Source organism: Danio rerio, chromosome 7 (genome assembly GCF_052040795.2).
Source record: "Danio rerio strain M-AB ecotype USA chromosome 7, GRCz13ab, whole genome shotgun sequence".
In the NCBI taxonomy this organism is placed as follows: Eukaryota; Metazoa; Chordata; class Actinopteri; order Cypriniformes; family Danionidae; genus Danio; species Danio rerio.
This window is the reverse complement of record NC_141027.1, coordinates 47756953-47767500: the sequence shown is the minus strand read 5'-3', so window position 1 is coordinate 47767500 and position 10548 is coordinate 47756953. Positions and strand designations below refer to the sequence as shown.

The window sequence follows — 10548 nt, the reverse complement described above, 5'->3', positions numbered from 1 at the left end:
GACTCTCTTATATGTTTGATAAGGTATAAAAATACCAGCACATGTATACAATACCTGTCACGGCTCGTTCGGGGTGGCGCAGAGGGTAGCATGTTCGCCTCAAAGCAAGAAGGTCGCTGGGTCGCTGGTTCGATCCTCGGCTCAGTTGGCGTTTCTGTGTGGAGTTTGCATGTTCTCCCTGTGACTTTACTCCGGGTGCTCTGGTTTCCCCCACAGTCCAAAGACATGCGGTACAGGTGAATTGGGTAGGCTAAATTGTACGTAATGTATGAGTGTGTGGATGTTTCCCAGAGATGGGTTGCAGCTGGAAGGGCATCCGCTGCGTAAAAAAGGTGCTGGATAAGTTGGTGGTTCATTCCGCTGTGGCGACCCCAGATTAATAAAGGGACTAAGCCGACAAGAAAATTAATGAATGAACTCATTCGAATCAGCCACTAAACTGACAAAACGTAAAATACTTACGTTTCCTTGTGAGATCAGGCTGGTTAAACCTTGGCAAATAATTGAAAAGCTAATCATTTTCTCTTCAGCTTAGATAACTGATCAGCCACTTCAGTGTTTGTCTGTAGTGTTCTTTAGCAGGCGTTGCTTTAACAATGCTGTAACTGCTGCTGCCTCTGGTCAGTGTGAGTGTCTGTGTGAGGAAGTGATGACAGGATCTCTTTAACACAGTGGATGGTGAAAGCTGATAGAGGAAGTTTAATATGAACTAGTGAGATGTGATAAACAGTAAAAGAGAAAGGAGGAAGTGTTCGGATGAAGAGAAGTGAATGAGAATGGAGAGAGAGAGAGAGGGAGGTGCAGAGGAACAAGAGTGAGAGAGAGAGGGATTATTATTCAGTTATCAGTGCTCTGTAGAGCAGAACTGACACGGACAGAAGCAGATTTCTTGCTTCTCACACATCCATCTGCCACCTCCCCATGCAGAAAGAGAGAGGAAGAGGAAGGGGAAGAGAGGGAAGCAGAGAGAGAGATAGAGAAACGCACACACACACACACACACACACACACACACACACACACACACACGTATATGCACAGATGCTGGCAAATCATACACAATTACACACACAGAGAACAGACATGTTGCTCTTACTCTAACAATAAGAGCCAGAAGAATAAACATAACCTCAAATGAAAATACTGTCACAATATAGTGACCATACATTCTCGTTTTCCCCTAAACATGTCTTTTTTGGGGGGCAGGATTTCTATATCTCCAAAATATGTGGTATTTGACTTTTACTTTACAGTTGTAATATTTTATTATTATCATTTTGTATGATTTTATCTTGGCGAGGCAGTGGCGCAGTAGGTAGTGCTGTCGCCTCACAGCAAGAAGGTTGCTGGGTCGCTGGTTCGAACCATGGCTCAGTTGGCATTTCTGTGTGGAGTTTGCATGTTCTCCCTGCCTTCGCGTGGGTTTCCTCCGGGTGCTCCGGTTTCCCCCACAGTCCAAAGACATGTGGTACAAGTGAATTGGGCAGGCTAAATGGTCGTGTATGAGTGTGTGTGAGAATGTTTGTGTGGATGTTTCCCAGAGATGGGTTGCGGCTGGAAGGGCATCCACTGCGTAAAAACTTGCTGGATAAGTTGGCGGTTCATTCTGCTGTGGCGACCCCGGATTAATAAAAGGACAAAGCCGACAAGAGAATGAACGAATGAATGAATGATTTTATCTTTTCTTTAGGCCATGCCTTGTGACATGTACTTGTACAAGTATGTAAACATTGGCCAATCTAAATTTCTCAACACCCAGGAAACAATTTATTTGGCAATTTATTATTATTATTATTATTATTATTATTATTATTAGTAGTAGTAGTAGTAGTAGTAGTAGTAGTATTGCTATTATTATTATTATTATTATTATTATTATTATTATTATTATTATGTTATATTATATATTGGTATTATTTTATTGCCAAATGTTTATTAAAAAATAAATAAATAAATAAAATCAATTTTAATTAAAAATCCATAGTTCATTATCAAAGTTCAGTTTTATGGATGAGAACACACTTGTCATGTATTTACCCCCCAACCCAAATATGGTCAAATATTGTCACCCTAGTCATCATTTACTTACCTTCATGCTATTTAAAATGTGAAAATAGTAGTCAATGAGCAGTCTAGCCATTTTTATTTCTATAGCTTTATGCAATGCAGATTGTGTCAAAGCAGTTTTGGAGAAGAAACTGGTAATATTTAAAAATCAAGAATGTCAATAATTGTATTTTTTTTAAATTTTGTCTCAAGTTAGTTCAGTGATGATTTAGTTCAATATAAATGTCATTGTAGAGAGATGTGATTCACTGAAAGGCAGCTCCAAACAAACTAGCCAAAGGCGACACTGGTAAGAATCCAAAAACTCCACCAATATATGGTCATGGAGAGCAATCTTTGGGAGAAACCAATCTCGATCAGAGCATCAGTTCTACTCTGTTACTACTCTACTCTACTCTACTCTACTCTACTCTACTCTCTACTCTCTACTCTCTACTCTACTCTAGTCTTCTCTACTCTACTCTACTCTCTACTCTACTCTACTCTACTCTAGTCTTCTCTACTCTACTCTCTACTCTACTCTACTCTACTCTCTACTCTACTCTACTCTCTACTCTACTCTACTCTACTCTACTCTCTACTCTACTCTACTCTCTACTCTACTCTACTCTACTCTACTCTCTACTCTACTCTACTCTCTACTCTACTCTACTCTACTCTACTCTACTCTACTCTACTCTACTCCACTCTCTACTCTACTCCACTCCACTCTCTACTCTATTCTACTCTACTCTACTCTACTCTCTACTCTACTCTACTCCACTCTCTACTCTACTCTACTCTCTACTCTACTCTACTCTACTCTCTCTACTCTACTCTACTCTACTCTACTCTACTCTACTCTCTCTACTCTACTCTACTCTACTCTACTCTACTCTGATTGAAGAGGCAGAGCTGCAGATTCAAAACTAAAAACTATTGCGGTTTTATCACAAATGATTTATCTGTGAACATATTCTGATTTAAAATCACTTATGTTTGTTAATCAAAATAAGTTACATTTACTCTTGTTTTGGCATGTTTGTGAGAGTTGGACAATCTGTTACTCAAATGAACTTCGTTAATAGCAAACAGCAATGATCCAATCCATTTTGAGGGTTGCAATTAAATCACTCACATTTATTCTTTCTCTTAAGCCATTGAAGTAAGATATATGCCACAAAGGGAAGGAAGACACATTTATCACAATTGCTTTATGAATGTACATACATATATTAAATAATGTATGTATTTGTCGCTCTTTTTTGTGTATTCAGTGTACCATGAGTGTACTGAAACTTTTAAAAACACAGCCGGGGAAAACATAGAAAAATTGAGACCACTTGAAAATTCTACTTTCTACAAATTTTATTATTAAACTTATATTAGTAAACTTATATTTTATTAAACTTATATTAGTAAAATGTTTCATATTTGTTTTAATCTATAAAGATATTTTTTATTTAAAATAAAAACAATGTCAATTATAGCATTTTTACACAGAAAATTACAGTTGGCAAAAAATAAAATATAATGACAATGATTATTGGTTGATTGATTAGGGATTATTCTATCAAATAACTCCTACTTCACTCTTGAAGTTAAAACTTTTCAAAACAAAAAAAAAACATTTTATTGTTACAATTAAGTTAATTAATGTATTTACCTACATGGAAATGAACATCACTTGCACCACATTTATTAATCTTTAGCTTTTACTAATGTAATATAGAAACCTAAAGTAGCTTTTGTTAGCCTTACTTAATGCACTTTGAGTTAACAACAACTATCAGTGAACTGCTATATTTTTATTTACTAGCATTGACATTAACATCAGCAGTATAAAATAAAAAAAATAAATAAAAAACACAACATTACATATTATAAAGCCAGAGAAACTGAGAATTTTTAAATGGCCTATTTTATTTTAGCTATTTTATTAATTTATGTTAATATCTTTTTTCACCAGTCTTTCTGTATTATCATGATATTGCCTAAAATAATAATAAAATAACAAGAATTGATAAGGTATAGAAGAAACATTTAGCTTCACGTGTGATATAGAAGAAACTCTTAGACTGACGGTCTTAGATTTCAAACCCAATGCTCAGTTTGAACCGTCTATCTTTCTAATTACTGGCATTAAGGCCATATTGTGTCTGTTTATGTCACAAATGGTGGGACAGATCTGAAAAGAGGTGCTGACTGAATGGACCAGAGAGAATGGCAGAATCTCTGCTCTGCTTTACGTTGACACCAGCAAGAAAAGCGATCACAGCGGCTGTCAATATATATGGACATCAATTATATTTTAATTGTAGGGGAGTACGGTACACTAATTAAAACGAGTATATCTTGCCATGCCAGGGGCAAAATTAATAATTAATTTTTAAAATTAATATTCACAAGTAGCGCTGGGAATATATTAAAATGATTTTGCGGTTGCAAGGCTGATCTGGCTTGTAGCTCGTGAGATGGTGTTTCTGCTAAATTAGGCATCTCCACCTCTGTGGCACCTTTGCTTGCCCCTGGATCTCACCCTGCGCTCCGCTCGCGTCGGCCCAGTGCCGGTGCTGAGGAGCCTCTGATAGGGCTGTTGGCCGGGGCAGCTTTGGCATGTGAACCGTGAAAAGAGGAGGAAGGTGGAGGGGAGGAACTCTCCGCTGATTTAAGTAATCCTGAAAAACTGAGGCATGGGGAAGCTGAGCTCTGTGGAGAGTGAGCTGCGCTGCATTGAAGCAGAAATGTTAGAAACAGAGCAGACGGTGCACTTAGTCGTATACATATCAATGGGAGATTTCTGGGTTTTAAATACTAAATATGGTGGCTGTCTTTAACAGAGGGTCTTTTTTAAAGCTACTTTGCTAGCCTGTTTATCTCTGTGTATGCAGTCTAAATCATTTTTGTCAGCTCATTTAGTATTTTTATTTATTTATTTATTTTATTATTTTTTTTTTTGTGTGAACAGGATGGTTCTGTATATTTGACCCTATGTATATACTTTTATACATCAGTATATTGTTTTTAACAAAATAATTACATATGCAATAATGTTGTAATTTATTATTACTAATATTTTTGTCTTACTTTTAATATATTTTGGGGAGGTACCTAGAGCTTTATTCTTGATTTGTTAATGCATTGATTCAGTCAATCAATCATTCTCATCATCCTCATCATTATCATCATCATCACTGTATTAAAAATAAGAACAGATTTCTTTGATGATGATATATATATATATATATATATATATATATATATATATATATAGTTGAAGTCAGAATTATTAGCCCCCCCCCCCCCCCCCCCCCCCCCCTGAGAAAGAACGGAGAGAAGACTTTATCAACACATTTCTAAACATAATAATTTTTAATAACTCATTTCTAATAACTGATTTATTTTATCTTTGCTGTGATGACAGTGAATAATAATTTACTAGATATTTTTCAAGACACTTCTATACAGCTTAAAGTGACATTTAAAGGCTTAACTAGGTTAATTAGGTTAACTAGGCTGGTTATGGTAATTAGGCTGTAGACAGTCAGAAAAAAACAAAAATTGCTTAAACGGGCTAATAATTTTGACCTTAAAATGGTTCATAAAATTTTAAACTCCTTTTATTCTAGCTGAAATAAGACAAATAAGACTTTCTTCAGAAGAAATATTATCAGACATACTGTGAAAAATTTCCTTGCTCTGTTAAACATCTTTTGGCAAATTCTTATAAAAAAAAATCTTATGGGGCTAATAATTCTGACTTTATATATATATATATATATATATATATATATATTAGGGGTGTCAAAATTAGGGGTGTCTGTATTTTGAATGACCAACATCTACACATCTTTTGTTATACAGTTAGATACATTAGCACACCCACATGCAGGTGGTGATGAGGAAGTTACATAAAGAGCCAATGCTCATCACAATCAACTTTTCCTACAAGCAGAAAGGAGTGTCAGCATATAGAATGTGCTCAGTGTCATTCACACATCTACTAAACACCAGTATGGTAACACGCATAAAAGTCATGAAATAAACTAAAAAAGTGACGTGCCATGCAGGGAAATGTGGGAAAGTCAATTCATGGTTATTCGCCGTATATATTAAGGAAACATACCGGTAACCATGTTACGGATTTGTACTGTAGCATTTTTACAAAAAATTTTTTTCCGTTGAAATCAGGGTCATTTTTTACAGTTATAGAAACACACTTATTAAATAAAGTCCAACATATAGATGAAACAAGTCATGTGATTTTGCTTTAATAGTGACAACAACAACAAAAATGCACAAATTTAAATTTAGCATGTGGCTCACACTGCACAACATCTGAAATGTTGTTTTGCTCATTCTAAAATGCCTTAGCCAAAGTGAAAGTCATGCCTCCAAAAGGTACTGGGCATTCATTGAATTTGTCTTCATCTTTTAAAAACTTTTATTATAAGTCCCACAATGCCACTCCTTATTGCAGCAAATTATTTTTTTTTTATATTTGGTTCCAGTTAAGCAGGTGATGATTTTTTTTTTTTTTTGACACATTGTATGAAAACATATGCATTGTTCAAATGTTTTGTATGAAATCTTTCAGTTTTGTGCATACGTTTAATGCATACTTTTGGATGGAAACAAATGACTTTTATTGACTTTCTAATGACTTACATTTTATGAACACTGTTTTATTCATTCATTTTCTTTTTGGATTAGATTTTGGATTATGCTTATCCAGCATATGTTTTACGCAGCGGATGCCCTTCCAGCCTCAACCCATCACTGGAACACACCCATACACTCTGCATTCACACACATACACTACAGACAGTTTAGCCTACCCAATTGACCTATTGCGCATGCCTTTGGACTGTGGGGGAAACCGGAGCTCCCGGACGAAACCCACGCAAACACGGGTAGAACATGCAAACTCCACACAGAAATCCCAACTGACTCAGCCGGGGCTTTGACCTTCTTCTTTAAAATTCTACTGCAAAGAAATAATAATATTTAAATAACGAAAAAGCTGCTACATCTTAGATGGCCGGAGCATCAGTAATTTAACAGCAAATTGTAATTTTTGAACTATCCATTTTTTGTTTGTGTTATTATTGTGTTATAAACAAAATAAGTATAGTATAACTTATTATACCACTGTTATTATATTCAGTCTAGTCTTCACATTCAGACTTACTTAACAGGGATATTAACTTCAGTCAGTTTACACTTACATCTAACCTTTGCACTGCTGATGAAATCATCCTTCATCCTCAATTGTTCTTTTTTTTTTTATTATTCTTTATTGATGAAGATATAAATCTCGAATGTCTGTAAGAGGTTATTTAACTAATCTGTCTGAAAGCTGTGACCTTACAGTAGTTCCATAGTGTCATATAAATGAGTGCGGCAGAACATAAGGCAATAAGTACAGCGATAGATTAAAAGCGCACCAGCAGGCATCATATTTCTGTTTTAGTAACACTGGCCATTCCTCAGGAGCAGATCATTCATTTTTACACACAGTGCAATTAGTGCGAGTGTAATGTTGTTATATTTTATAAATTAAAGGATGGCGAGTAACGCCTCAAACTCTTGCCATGTGGAATCTTATCACGGCGGAACTCTAATTAAAGCAGTATATCGTCAGCTCCACGAGAGAGCAGCATCATTTTCGCAATGATATCTCGTATTCACAGGCATCATTTTTCATCATTCTACGAAATCGCAGCTCCCTCCCCCTTAATATCAATTTCACCTCTGAATTAAAAAAAAAAAAGCTAAACAAAAAGATAATGACTTGCGTCTTGCTATTTCAAAAGCAGGCCCCCCCTCGAAACATTTTCCAAAGGGTGCAGAGGGTGTTTAGTATTTTTAATAAGCGTCCTCAATACTATTGAGCAGGGTCTCTTTGTTCATATGGCAAGATTAATTATACTGTCAGGCATTTTCAAGGCCTGCTTAACAAAGATTCAGTGATATAATTGGGCCGGCCTGCGCTTGACAATCACAATCAGCATTAGACAATTTCACATCCTCCCCACCGCGCGCAGCCACCTTTACATCAAAAAGAAAGTCATTTTTGCCAAAGAGACGGAGAATATCGCTCGCCGTTTACGCACACACAGACACACTTGTTCGGGGTGTTGTGGTGTCATTTGTTATGGGCCTAGAATAATGTAGCTGAGCAGAGGGGTTTCCTCTCAAGGACAGGCGAAACAAGGAAATATAATTGAGCGACGCACCGGATTTGAACTCTTGCGTGGTTGGCGGCTCTTCATCGGGCCCTGGCTCCCCACCTCTCCACCCTGCCCCTGCGCACTCAGATTAAAGTGAGGTTAATTTTGCATTGCAGATCGAGGCGGGCGAGGAGGAAGTGAGAGATGAGCTCTGTCTCTGCGTGTGTCTCAGATTGTCAGCCGATGGATTGTCTGTGTTGAGTGGAAATGCACTCGTGCCACTGCGGCTGCATTAAGGCCTCCTTCTGCTGCCTGCTGCGGCCTCAGATATCCAGTGCCCTGAGAATGATTGCGAAATTACTTTCCCTCTCTCTTACGTCGGCTGCAGAAGATCCGATGACTTGATTATCAAACGTTTAATTGAGTAAAGAATTGTTATGCTGCAAATGTATTCGCTTTGGCAGGAATTAAGAAATATGATTTGCGTTTTTTAGATTTTTTTATGAGAGTGAGTTTTTTACACTGCAGAAACAGTACAAACCAGTTCATCCATAGTAGGACTACATGATTAAATTGAGATCACAATTCAGCTACGCTGAGATTATCATGTACATCTTGTGAGCGAACTATAACTTAGTGATCTCTAGTAAATCTCCTTTAAAGGCCAGATGGCGATGTTGTGCGAAAACTGCAAATATACAGCAAAAAAGTTGGGAAATCAAACAGAGCAGAGGATTTTGTTGCTTCAATGTGACAAATAAACACAACTACGGAATCGTCTCACAAAATGAATTTTTTCAAACCCTCTACCTAAGTTTGGAGAAAAACATGTATTTAAATGTGGTATTTTCACATTTCAGAACAGGGCTAGAAATGAACGTTTTTTTTATTGGTAGCACCGGTGCTCCTAACTTAAAAAATCTAGTCGCACTAGGCATGGGCCTGTATAAGAGTCTGACAGTATGATAACCTTGGATAAAAATATCACAGTTTGATGGTATTGTGAATACTGCTCTAAAATTTATTCTGGTTAAATGTCTGGGTAAAAACAGGGCTTCTGCAGGTTTCATCACATCAATTTTAAGACTTTTTAAGACCATTAAAAATGTAATTTCAGACTTTCACATGGCAAAATGCTAATAATTATCGGTAATAACTAGTGGATTTTTTACCTGCCCCACTAACATTAAAATTCAGTTATTTCTTAGTCACATATTTTAATAATGTGTCAAAACTAAACAAGCAAATTATAGTCTAGTTATATTCATATATAATTTTATTAGCATAATCTTTCTTTTAAAAAAGACACATTTTAAAATCCATGTTTTAAGCAGCGGATGCCCTTCCAGCTGCAACCCATCTATGGGAAACATACACACTCATTCACACTCATACACTACGGACAATTTTATCCTTGGACTGTGGGGGAAACTGGAGCACCCAGAGGAAATCCACACAAATGCAGGGAGAACATGCAAACTACTGCATTACCTGCTGCACCACTGCGTCGCCTCACTAAATTGTTAATAAATGTTAATTTTTTTTTTTTTTTTTTAGATGGATTTGTTAGATGTACCGATTGGCGTTAGCTTTACAGGACAATTAGAGAAAATTAAGACCTGTTTTTAAAGTATTTCAGTGAATGTAATACTTTTTAAGTTGATTTTGAAATGTAAGACTTTTTAAGACCCAGCAACACTCTGAAAAAACAATTTTTCTTTTTCTCTTTGAACACAATATACATTATTTTGAGAAACATTTATATTATTTTGGAACCTTAAACAGGGCGAGGCAGTGGCGCAGTAGGTAGTGCTGTCGCCTCATAGCAAGAAGGTTGTTGATTCGAACATTATTCGTGGGTTTCCTCCGAGTGCTCCGGTTACCCCTACAGTCCAAAGACATGTGGTACAGGTGAATTGGGTAAGCTAAATTGTCCGTAGTGTATGAGTGTGTGTGAATGAGTGTGTGGATGTTTCCCAGAGATGGGTTGCGGCTGGAAGGGCATCTGCTGCGTAAAAACTTGCTGGATCAGTTGGCGGTTCATTCTGCTGTGGCAACCCCAAAATAATATAGGGACTAAGCTGACAAGAGAATGAATGAATGGAACATTAAACATGTCAGGCTGTTGTCCTAAAATAAATAAATAAATAAAAAAAATCTTACACATACCTTAGGAAAGGTATAGCAGAAAATGTTGGTGGTTTTAAAAACTTGACTTTTTCAAACCACGGTATACCTTAAAAAATGTTATCGGCCCATGCCTAAGTTGCACAAGTCAAAATTTAGGAGCACCCACCAAAAATGATGAGCACCGTTACAAGTTTTATAT

General features: G+C 36.6%; 1 long non-coding RNA gene across 1 annotated transcript in view; it reads right to left on the bottom strand.

Moving 5' to 3' along the window:
* LOC141375120 (uncharacterized) overlaps positions 1 to 592 on the bottom strand; it is a 4950-nt gene extending 4358 nt beyond the window's left edge. Inside the window, exons 1-2 of the long non-coding RNA XR_015496668.1 lie at positions 463 to 592; positions 1 to 388 (exon numbers count right to left, since the gene is read on the bottom strand). The exon at positions 1 to 388 is cut by the window's left edge and continues 3358 nt beyond it. This is a non-coding gene — a long non-coding RNA (uncharacterized LOC141375120). The remainder of the gene's footprint in view (positions 389 to 462) is intronic.
* Between the last annotated feature and the right edge of the window lie 9956 nt (positions 593 to 10548).